Consider the following 13,541-nt stretch of genomic DNA (forward strand, 5'->3'; position numbering starts at 1 on the left):
AATAATCTTAATTAACAATTAATTCCATAATTATCCATATGTGATTTATTTAATTATTTCTTGCAAGATAATTACCAATTTAATCAAAATAATTAATTAATTATCACATAAGGAAATTAAATATTTTATTAGTTGATAAATATCTTTAATTAGATCAAGATTATAGTCATATATATCATAAAATCGGATTAAGATTGATCTAATATGATAAAGGCAAGTTTCCATAAGATAAGTATGAAAAAATCCAGAATCCGGCCTTTCCTGACGCTTGAACTCGTTGAGTTCCCAACTGGACTCGTCGAGTTAGGACAACTCGTCGAGTCCACCATGGGACTCGTCGAGTTTACGACTCAGAAACACAAAATTCGAATTTTGCACACAAGTTTCAAACAAACAAGCAACAATTTAATAGAAACCAATCTAGGCTCTGATACCACTGATGGGTTTTAGCCATAAGAACTTTCCTATGTGCGCATGCAAAACCCTAATGCTTGGATCTAGGTTTTCTAATTAAACATGCTTTGAATCCAAGACTTCTAACAACTTAATTAGGTATAATAACAATACAAAATCAGATCTAGAAGTTTACCTTTGAATCTCTTGTTTTGATCTTTGTTGTCTTGGAGCTCTAGAGTCATAATTGTCACTCCTCTAATGGCTTACAAACACCAAATAGCAATAAAGATGATTTGAGAGAGAGAGAGGAGAGGAGGAAATCAGCCAGGGTTTCTCTATTCTTGATGAGATGCCAATTTCCCTTTGCCATAGGGTCTATTTATACTTGTAGACTCCTTAAGGGTTTCACCTTAAACCCTAATTGGATAATCCTTTTCTTAAAGCAATCCAAATCCTTACCATAGATAAGCCTTGGACGATTTTGAGCTATCCCAAGCTCTAGAATCCGTCCAATCCCTATCCCTTAAGGATTTACAGTCTAAAGTGTAACTATCAAACAATTGACGGTTTATACCCTCTTATTTAATTAATCTCTTTAAGTCACCAAATTAATACTAATTAATTTATGACTTATATTAATCAAATACCAATATTATTATTCCTTATATTATTCTCATAATATATTAATAATATTTATTCTCTCATAATAAATCATCCTATCAAGTTGCTATGGTGAAGGCAACCCAAAAGGACCATGCACAATCGGGTCAAATACTTGCCTAATATAGTTGCAGCCTTAGACACTATTCGAAAAAGGTGTGGATAACTCTTATACATGTACTCGACAATTTTCTAAAAACATCAAGTTTAGGTTGGGTAAAATAGTCTGTAAACAGGGCACAACATTGCTGTTGTCTGCTGTCAAGATAAGTTTCAAATACATTTTGGTGTTTTAACTTGTAATCCCCCTTGAAAACTAAAGAAAACAAGAAAAATGTAGGGGTATGAACTCACCTGGAAAGTGTGTTGATTTGACGAAAAAGGGATTTTTCCTCGGGCAACACTTCGATCGGGAAGTGGTGAGTTTTTCGGGAATCTCGGAGCTTCGGACCTTCGTCGGGGCTAGGATATGAAACCGGGGTGTCGGGATGGTCTCGGGTTAGTAGAAGTGTGAAAATAGGGAGAAAAGTTGGTAAATGAGCAAGTGGAAATCGGAAGTCTCGCATGCTATTTATAGGAGGGCTGCCAGGCTTCGTACACTGGGCGTACACCGAAGTACACGGGGCGTACGTCGTACACTGGGTGTACCCTCGTACGCGGGGCGTACGTCAGCGATGACGTCTCCGGTCTTCGGATGGGACTGCCGTAGAGGGTGTAGGGGCGACGTGGCCGGTCCGAGACCCTTCATTTGGTATGCTGGGCGTACTCCTTCAGATAAGCCTCGAAGTGTGTGCCAAAAACTTCAAAAATGCGTAACTTTCGCATACGAGCTCCGTTTTTGTCTTTCTTTGTATCCACGCGTAGGTGAGAATATACTCCACAACTTTTGTTTAGACTCCGTCGGCTAATTTTGAATTGATTTTTAATAATATATTTTTAACAGGCCGGGACAGGATAAATCCGTTAAAAATTCCTAACTTCTTCATCCGATGTCCGTTTTCGTCTGTATTTTTACCGTTGTACTACTAATGTCGAGATCTTCAATTCTCGTTTAGGCTTTGTTGGCTAAAAGTTGTTCGATCATTATTTCGAGTTTTTAGCTCTCTACTGCTTTTCTGAAACTTATAAAAATCATAACTTTCTCATACGATGTCAGATTTGGACGTTCTTTTTATGTATGCTCATGGTTTGTTAATATCTACGATTTTCGTTTGGATACTTAAGGCTAAAAAGTCTTTTATAGAAATTTCACTTTTTACGCTCAACAATGTTTTACCGGTTTAGTCGCGAATCTTTGATCGGTCATAACTACTTCGTTATAACTCGGTTTTGAGTGTTCTTTACATTTCTGAAAACCTTGACACGATATATAACATTTTATGTATCCCAATTGAGACTTTTGAACAATTTATTTTTGACGTTATTTTTATTGGTTCTAATATAGATTATAATATTTGACTTTTTGAGCATTACATTGACTTGGAATATCGGTTTGTCACAAGTATGATTGACCCTTCCAGATCAAGTAGACGAATGACACATACCATGAGCGAAGCAAGACCAAACTCACGATGTGAGTTTCAAAATTCACCCTATATATAGAAACTAGGCGTGAGACCCGTGTATTATACAGATTGATTTAAAAAAACATTAAACATTAAAGTGTAAACATAAATTATTTTTTAATGTACAACTTTAAAATAAAAAACGAAGAAACGTATTTATTGCAATTTAATATCATATATATGATATTTAATACTTTACATATATAAGTATATGACTTTAATTAAAAATTGAAACAAACCAAAAATTGACAAGTGGATAATATTTATTTCAAAAATACCACAAAATGACAAGTGTCAAAACTCATGAGACATTGACATGTGGCAAAAAAAACCTTCATTTATTAAGAAGGATTGAGGCCTTCCGAATTTGGTTGCTGAAATCCATCATCTCTCCTACTTCCACACACTGTTAAGCCCCTTTAAACCACCCCGAAGCCTCGGTAACACCTCTAGCACACGAAGCGAGTCCCGAAGCCCCGAATCTCCCGAGAAACAAACTCCCTTCCAGTCGAAGTGCCACCCACATGAAGCTCGTTTCTTCACCAGAAGCCCGCAGTTATGTCGAGAAAGATCATTCCTAGAAACGAAATGCTGCCCGATTCACCACTTACCAAGTGAGTTCATACCCCTAATTTATGTTTTCAATGATTTAAATGCTTTTATGGGGGGGGGGGGATACAAGTAGAAAACATTGTAGTTATAATATCAATCACATGTGATTTATAACTATCAAAACAAGAGATTTCTTATACTTCGAACCGTGTTATCAAATAAACTATTTCAAATCATTTTATAAACTGACATCAAGTCATATATGACCATTCAAATGGTTAAAACTCTTTTATATGCTAAAATCTTTTATCAAACTCTTTTAAAATTATGTTGTCAAAATCATGTCTATATAGATATAGTTATATAAATGAGGTTGAAAGGACTGATAACTCACTTTATTTCCTATTCCTTGTTTGGTTATGGACTTAGGGTATCAGTTGTTTGTCCGAGTGTCGTTTGAATCTTAGTTATATATTATGTATATGCGTATAGATATAAAAATTCTTACACCAGTTCAACACCTTTGGGTAGCAAAGGTGTACAAACATACTCAGTCATTCAAATAACATTACTAGTAAACTATAATAGGTATAGTTTAGAGGATTACTACTTACTATTTCTAGAACAATGAAACTTACAAGAATCAGTTCATACTATATTCTAGAACGGAGGAACAAATCATGATCCACGAACTTATACTTTACACTACCAGTAACCTAGGAAGGGAACGTATCATTAACTCATTGTTTTTAACAAAATATAATAATATACAAGGTATAAGAATATATATATATATATATATATATATATATATATATATATATATATATATATATATATATATATATATATATATATATATATATATATATATATGGGGTACATCTAAAAAGTACCAGGTTATATATGGGTGTTAGATAAGGTGTCTAAGTCCATAACTATTTCTGGTATGTACTTGACCCGACCCGACATGGTTCATTTGGGTTGCATGACATCATGCATTTGGATAGACTAAATGAGAGAAATAATAGTTGTGGTTTATTAATATATTATAAGTTCTAATATATTAATAGTATTATTTAATTAGTATTGATCAAGAATTAATTTGGAATTAATTAAGTGATCAAAAAGATGACTAATTAAATATATGTGTTGATTATGTAAATCATCCATAACTTTATAGTGGGCTAAAAGGCTCCATGGATTATCAAGTTGGGTTAAACCCATAGGATGCTCCATGGATGCTCCATGGGAGTTATAAACTCATGGGTCATGGAAATGAAGAGTCATGTCACATTAGGGTTTACATGGTGTAACCCTAGATGTGACACACTATATAAGCAACATGTTACTCACCAAAATCGGGTACACTAAGTTACAAGAGGGCTAGGAAGATTTTTACAAGTGTTTGCATTTTTCCTCAAAGTCATTCCAAAGCATTTGGTGTTGTGTGAAGCATTTGAGGCATCACACTTGGGGTGCTAGGCTCTCAAGGTTTTCAAGGAATCAAATCAACTACAAGGTATGTAATTCTAGCCATCTTTTAGAATAAAAGTTCCCCATGTATTCTAATAGTTAGTAAGAATTACATACCTCTTTATGGCTTGGATTCCTTTGAACCCTTGTGAGCCTAGCACCTCAAGTGTGATGCCTCAAATGCTTCACACAACACCATGTACACATGGAATAAACTCTAAGATAAAAAGAACACTTGGATTTTCGGCTAGCACTCTTTTATTCACTCTAGTGGCCGAAAATGGTGAATAATAGCTTCTTTATATAGTATGTTACAATTAGGGTTACACCATGTAAACCCTAATTGTCATGACCTTTCATTTCCATGACCCATGGGTTAATTAACCCCCATGTAGCATCCATGGAGCATCTTATGGGTTTAACCCAACTTGATAATCCATGGAGCCTTGGCCCACTATATAAGTTATGGATGATTGACACAATCAACCCATATATTTAATTAGTCTTCTTTTGATCACATAATTAATTCTAAATTAATTATTGATCAATACTATCTAAATATTATTATTCTTATTATTAATATATTAGAACTTATAATATATTAATAAACCATAAGTTTCTTATTTCTCTCATTTAGTCTATCCAAGTGCATGATGCCATGCAACCCAAATGGACCATGTCGGGTCGGGTCAAGTACAAACCAAATATAGTTATGGACTTAGACACTATATCCAACAATATATGGGGTACATCTACAAAGTACTGGATTTTATTTATAAAGGGTACATCTACAATGTACAAGACAATAATAAATAAAACATATTAAAACATAAAATAACAAGGACAAAAATTATCAGAACCCTCGTTAGTTGTATTTATTAATTTGATAAAATAGGGTTCGTAGTAATCATTTCTGCTTTCAATTGACATAATATCTTATTCATCAAGAAGTTCCGACATCATCATCTGACATGTTATGGTTTGGTCCTAACCATGCAAAATTTCTATTTTTGTGTAAAAAGAACTCTCCGCTTAAATCAACCGTCAGGTGAAATTCTTCCGATCCATAACGCCAACCCTTATATCACTTCTCACTTCAGAACTTCAGAAGTACCTATGCGAGGGGTACCACGCCCTTCTAACCTACCCAATAACTAATAACCTTGAAGCGAAAAACACCAAAGAAGTCTCAGAAGTCAGTAACCACCCAAAGTATACCCAGTAAATCTCCGAGAAAGACCACATGTACCGCAGGTCAAGTTCAAGAATAGAGACTAAGAACTCATTAGGTTAAATCTATCGCTGCTAAGTGTATACGTAAGAGTGGTATATTGATGGGTTTTAGCCATAAGATCTTTCCTATGTGCGCATGCAAAAACCCTAATGCTTGGATCTAGGCTTTCTAATAAACATGCATTGAATCCAAGTCTTCTAATGACTAATTAGGTTAAATAACAACATTGAAACAGATCTAGAATCATACCTTTGAGTTCCTTGTTGATCTTGAGGTCTTGGAGCTTCTAGAGTCACAAGTGTCACTCCTCTAATGGCTTACAAACACCAATAGCAATAAGAATGATTTAGGAGAGAGGAGAGGGGAGGAATTCGACCAGAGGTTCCTTGATTTTGGAGATGTGTCGAATTCCCTATGCTATGGGGTCTATTTATACTTGTAGACTCCTTAAGGGTTACAACCTAAACCCTAATTGGATAATCTTCTCTTAAGGCTATCCAAATCCATTCCATAGATAAGCCTTTGGACGATTTAGGCTATCCTAACACTCTTAGAATTCGTCCAAAGCATATCCCAATAGATTTACAGTCTAAAGCTTAACTATCAAACAATTGACAGTTTATACCCCTTTATTTAATTAATCTCTTTAAGTCACCAAATTAATTCTAATTAATTCTATGACTTATATTAATCAAATAACAATATATTATTCATTATATTATTCACATAATATATTAATAATATTTACTCTCTCTTAATAAATCATCCTATCAAGTTGCTATGGTGAAGGCAACCCAAAAGGACCATGCACAACCGGATCAAATACTTGCCTAATATAGTTGCAGCCTTAGACACTATTCCAACAGTCTCCCACTTGGATAAGTCTAGCAACTATACAAGTACAATTTGGTTTGCAATCATAGCTCTCAAAGACGCTGTCAACTCTGATCTAATCAATCTTGTCCTTTAGATAAGGGAACGTACAGTCCTCTGTTAGATATCATGCTGACAATCCTATGGAATGGTTAGTCAAGCATTTAGGTTTCTCGATCTCTGATTTATTCGACATAGAACTTAATCGAACACATCAATTCAGTTCTGACCGGGCCCGGCACATAAGTCAAATCAAATCATCGAGCGACCGAGATATCGCTTTTACCTTCTTGGATAAAAGTTACAGATAAACTTCGACTTATATGCATTTACTTATTCATTAACCAACTATACACAACAATACGTTTTATAACACCAAGTTACTGATGCGTTTTCGCATTATCAATGTACAATCAATTAACAAATAATAAACCATATATCTAGGTTTTAAGACTATATGATATTATCGTCTTGCGATCACCTTTTATATCGTATTCCACAAGGTGATTCCAGCAAGCGCGGGTTTATTCCAATGCTCAAAACTAGTTCATAAGCACTCATGAATGTTGCAGCAATCCTTTGCTATGTCTAACACCATTTAGGCACTCTACACACCAATTCATGACAATCTTCTTTCATATCTACTCCCAACATATGAACGATTGTGGACCATTTGAATAATTTGATTATTCCTAATAAACTCAATTATTCTGGAAGTCAAAACATGCAAAGTGAAACAATAGCTAAATAATTAACATAAGATAGTATCATTACTCATAAATAAAACTCCTTTATTTAATCATCAAATGTCAATTTACATTTATCTATCACATGTTTCTAATACTATCTAATCTATGCTAATATCATCCTTCAGCCCAATACTCCTAGCATGCTGTAAGTGCTTAACCCTACTCAGTCCCTTCGTAAGCGGATCTGCTGGGTTATCTTCTGATGATATCATCTTCACTACGAGTTGTCCTTCTTCTACACGATGTCTGATGAAGTGATATTTTCTGTCGATATGTCTTGATCTACCATGATCCCTCGGTTCCTTGGTTAAGGCAACCGCACCTTCGTTATCACAGAAAATCTCCATGGGCTCCTTTATGGCAGGTACGACTCCAAGATCACCGATGAAGTTCTTTAGCCATATTGCCTCCTTCGACGCTTCGCTCGCTGCAATGTACTCTGATTCGCACGTTGAATCAGCTACGGTCTCTTGCTTGGAACTCTTCCAGGTCACTGCTCCTCCATTTAGGGTAAAGACCCAGCCCGACTGCGAACGGTAGTTGTCCCTGTCGGTCTGAAAACTGGCGTCACTATACCCTCGCACCTTCAAGTCATCACTCCCTCCGAGGACTAAGAACCATTCCTTTGTCCTCCGAAGGTACTTAAGGATATTCTTCACCGCAATCCAATGTGCTTTGCCAGGATTCCGTTGATATCTGCTAACCATGCTCAAAGCGAAGGCTACATCAGGGCGAGTACAAGTCATAGCGTACATGATTGAGCCAACTGCGGAAGCGTATGGTACTCGGCTCATTTCTGCTATCTCAGCTTCGGTACTCGGACTTTGAGTCTTACTCAATTTGGCATTACTTTGTATTGGTAATTCTCCCTTCTTTGAGTTTTCCATACTAAAACGTTTCAGTACCTTCTCCAAGTAAGTGTTCTGACTAAGTCCAATTAGTCTCTTACTTCTTTCTCTCATTATCCTTATTCCCAAAATGTAAGAAGCTTCTCCGAGGTCCTTCATAGCGAAGCACTTCCCGAGCCAGGACTTAACTTCCTGCAGAGTCGGGATGTCGTTTCCTATGAGCAATATGTCATCGACATATAGGACGAGAAAGCTTACTATGCTCCCACTGGCTTTGACATATACACAAGACTCGTCTTCGCTTCGTACAAATCCAAACTCTTTGACTTTCTCATCGAAACAAAGATTCCATCTGCGAGACGCTTGTTTAAGTCCATAAATGGACTTCTCAAGTTTACACACTCTACTAGGATGCTTCGGATCCACAAACCCCTCGGGCTGAGCCATGTAAACATCCTCAGCCAACTTCCCATTAAGAAAAGCGGTCTTGACATCCATTTGCCAAATCTCATAATCATGAAATGCGGCAATAGCTAGCATCACTCTAATAGATTTAATCTTCGCAACTGGTGAGAAGGTCTCATCATAGTCAACTCCAGGAGTTTGAGTAAAGCCCTTCGCAACCAATCGCGCTTTATATGTGTGTACGTTTCCATCCACGTCGGTCTTCTTCTTGAAGATCCATTTGCACCCAACGGTCTTACGTCCGGGCACATAATCAACCAAATTCCAAACTTGGTTATCATACATGGACTGGATCTCGCTATCCATTACCTCTTTCCATTTTGCAGACTCCGGGCCTGCCATGGCTTCCTTATAGCTATTAGGTTCATCAAGGTTTACTAGTGTACCATCACTAATATACGTGTCCCCTTCGGTAGTAATATGAAAACCATAAAACTGGGGTAGAACTCTAACTCTATCGGAACGTCTAAGAGGTAAGGATTCGTCAATCGGTTCAACCGGAGTTTCCTCCTCGGGTTGAGTGCCAGCGGTAGAGGTTCCTTCATCTATCGACTCTTGAATTTCTTCAAGCTCGATTTGCCTCCCACTGTCTCCTTGGCTTATGAGTTCTCGCTCTCGGAAAACTCCTCTCCTTGCAACGAAGACAACATTGTCCTTCGGTCTATAGAAGAGATATCCAATGGATGTCTGCGGGTAGCCGATGAAAATACATCGCTCACTTCGAGGTTCAAGCTTGTCGTGAGTATCTCGTCTTACGAAAGCCTCGCAACCCCAAACCTTGATATGTGCCAACGAGGGAGCTTTCCCTGTCCACATCTCGTGAGGTGTTTTGGCAACCTTCTTAGTAGGGACTCGGTTAAGGATATGGGCGGCAGTCTCTAAGGCATACCCCCAAAAGAGATTGGTAGCGAAGCACGACTCATCATAGAGCGAACCATATCCAATAAGGTTCGATTACGCCTTTCTGCCACACCATTCAACTGCGGTGTCCTAGGAGGCGTCAATTGTGAAACTATTCCACACTCCTTGAGATAATCGTGGAATTCAAGACTTAGGTACTCTCCTCCTCGATCGGATCGAAGCATCTTGATTTTCCTGCCCAATTGATTCTCCACTTCATTCTTGAATTCTTTGAACTTTTCAAAGGTGTCTGACTTTTGCTTGATTAAGTAGATATACCCATATCTACTATAGTCATCGGTAAAAGTCACATAGAAGCGGTTCCCATCCTTCGTGGTTGATCTAAACGGTCCACACACATCGGTATGTATTAGGTCCAATAGACCCTCGCCCCTTTCACATGTACTCGTGAAGGGCGACTTAGTCATCTTTCCAAGCAAACAAGACTCGCATGTGTCATCTTCCCTAAGGTCGAATGATTCCAACACTCCATCCTTTTGGAGTTGGGCTATGCGTTTCTTGTTGACATGTCCAAGACGACAATGCCACAAGGATGCTTTATCCATACTAGTGGAAGAATCAATATTCAAAACATCATTTCCTAAGTTATCAACAATCATAACGGTTTCATATATTCCATTACATGGTATAGCTTCAAAGTAAAAGACACCATTTAGATAAGCCAAAATAGAACCATTCTCATTCTTAAAAGAAAATCTAAATCCTTGTCTATATAAACCATGAAATGAAATGATGTTTCTTGCCATTTCTGGCGAACAGCAACAATTGTTCAAATCTAAAACTAAACTATTCCTAAGCACTAAGGAATACACTCCAATCTTGGTCACAGGCGACGATCTTCTGTTCCCCATGATTAGATTGATCCTTCCTTGCTCCACATCCCTACTTCTTCTTAGTCCCTGCACATTAGAACAAATGTGATAACCACAACCGGTATCAAGAACCCAAGAAATAGCATGATTAGAATTGTTAGATTTGATTGTATATATACCTGCGAAAGATGGCTTGATCTTTCCTTCTTTGATTGCTTGCAGGTAATCCGGGCAGCTTCTCTTCCAATGTCCTATCTTGTGGCAGTGGTGGCACTCTGCCTCCTTCGGGTTAGAGCAGGGCTTGGCGGGATCAACTTTGGTCCCACTAGAAGAGGCACCATCTCGGGCTTTCACCTTGCGATAGTTCTTCGATGAAGCTTTCCTCTTCTTTCCCTTCCCTTGTCCAATAGCCAAGACAGGAGCAGCGGGCGGATTGGGAGTGGGTGCAACAGACTTGTCCTTGAAGTTGCTCTCAGCAACCCTCAAGAGACCTTGGAGCTTGCTTAGGGTGACCTCTTCTTTGTTCATGTGGTAGGTCATCCTAAATTGGTTGTACATCGGAGGCAAAGAGTGAAGCACCATGTCGATCGCCAAGTCTTCACCGAAGTCAACATTTAACTTACGAAGGCGGTCGACATACCTTTGCATCTTTTGCAAGTGCACGGTAAGAGATTCTCCATGACCCATCTTCGCGGAAATCATGTTAGTGAAAATCTCGTACCTCTCTTGTCTCGCGTTTTGGTGATACCTCTCCAATAAGTCTTGATGCATCTCGTATGGGTACATGTCCTCGTAGGACTTTTGGAATTCGGAGTTCATGGTGGCGATCATGATGCAATGTACCTTCGTTGCATCTCGCTCATGAGTTTCAAAGGCGGTGATTTCGGCGGGAGTAGCAATTTCGGGGTTGATTTTCTCGAGCTTCTCATCGAGGACATACTCCTTATCCTCATAGCGAGCAATGGTGCGAATGTATCTTATCCATTCGCTAAAGTTCGTTCCATCGAAGGTGACCTTTTGGCAAAGGCTCATCAACGTGAAAGAAATAGCAGCAGCGTTGTTTGCGTTTGACATCTACAATTAGAAAAGGACAAAGATAGATTAGAATAAGAATCCCCAATTATCACCCAATAAGAAAATTAGGGCTAGGATCCAACAATAACATTTACATACTAGAAAAGGGATGCCGTAATCTAACATGCAAATAAATTGAAGGTAAGTGAATGACGATTCACTAATTCTCCATCAAAAGCTTACACTATTAGTCCTAAATGTTTTTGAGAATTCCTAGGTTCGGATGAGATTCATTGAAACTATTCAATGGCATGTTTAAATCTCGATATGCCCCTCTCGTTTGTGACTGGGATGCCGAGGATCACAAAGCGGGTGTGAATTACCATGCAAATTCACATGGTGCCTTCATTGTAACAATCACCTATTCGATGTGCCGGTAAACCACACACGCTCCATCGAACTATGATAAACAATGAATCACCCTTTGCCACCTTCGCTTAGAACCAATTAGTGTGCCGGTAAACCACACACGCTCCACTAACATCTCAGCAAGGTGCAAAGTGTAATTTCATGGGATTGCATCAATTCACTTTTCCTAAAGTAACTAGGATTGGGAAATTTTAAAATATATGTAGTTACTTTATATTTCTTATTATACTTTTAATGAGAGAATGAGGTTGCCCTATCCTACCCGTTCGGCTAACGACCCTCCACCAATCAAGCAAGCGGTGGGTGTGAGTGTACACCCATTAAGCGCCATTTTATAGGACGCAACCTTATACCCACCTTATAGATCGGCTTCGTGAATGAGGCCTACTAACGGTAAGACTAGCATTTAGTTATACATATATATATTATTCTAGTAATATCATATTTGTATAGTGTTGTATTTTAAAACTTTTAAAATCTAGGGTTTGAAATTTAAGTTGTCTAAATTAAAACTTTTAATCACAAAAGTAAATTTCAAAACAAGAGGGTAGGTTTTAAACATTTAAAACATGGAGGATCAAATAACAAATAATTCCAATTAACAATTAATATCCTAATTATCTATATTTGATTTATTCAAGATTTCTTTGAAAGATAATTACCAAAATAGTTAAATAATTAATTAATTATCATGTAAGGAAATTAAATATTTAATTAGTTGATAATTACCTTTTTCTAGATCAAGATAATAGTCATATTTATCATAAAATCGGATTTAGGTTGATCTATTATGATTAAGGTAAGTTTCCATAAGATAAACACAAAGAAATCCCGAATCTGGCCATTCCTGACGCTTTGACTCGCCGAGTGCACAAGGGGACTCGCCGAGTCAGGCCTACTCGCCGAGTCCACCTTGGGACTCGCCGAGTCAGTGACACAGAAACCAAAAAATCGAATTTTGCAGGTTTGTTTCAGTTAATCAAGCAACAATTTAAAGAAAACCAAGCTAGGCTCTGATACCACTGATGTGTTTTAGCCATAAGATCTTTCCTATGTGCGCATGCAAAAACCCTAATGCTTGGATCTAGGCTTTCTAATAAACATGCATTGAATCCAAGTCTTCTAATGACTAATTAGGTTAAATAACAACATTGAAACAGATCTAGAATCATACCTTTGAGTTCCTTGTTGATCTTGAGGTCTTGGAGCTTCTAGAGTCACAAGTGTCACTCCTCTAATGGCTTACAAACACCAATAGCAATAAGAATGATTTAGGAGAGAGGAGAGGGGAGGAATTCGACCAGAGGTTCCTTGCTTTTGGAGATGTGTCGAATTCCCTATGCTATGGGGTCTATTTATACTTGTAGACTCCTTAAGGGTTACAACCTAAACCCTAATTGGATAATCTTCTCTTAAGGCTATCCAAATCCATTCCATAGATAAGCCTTTGGACGATTTAGGCTATCCTAACACTCTTAGAATTCGTCCAAAGCATATCCCAATAGATTTACAGTCTAAAGCTTAACTATCAAACAATTGACAGTTTA

The sequence above is a fragment of the Lactuca serriola genome, chromosome 7, assembly GCF_051521515.1.
Source record: "Lactuca serriola cultivar US96UC23 chromosome 7, Lser_US96UC23_V15, whole genome shotgun sequence".
In the NCBI taxonomy this organism is placed as follows: domain Eukaryota; kingdom Viridiplantae; phylum Streptophyta; class Magnoliopsida; order Asterales; family Asteraceae; genus Lactuca; species Lactuca serriola.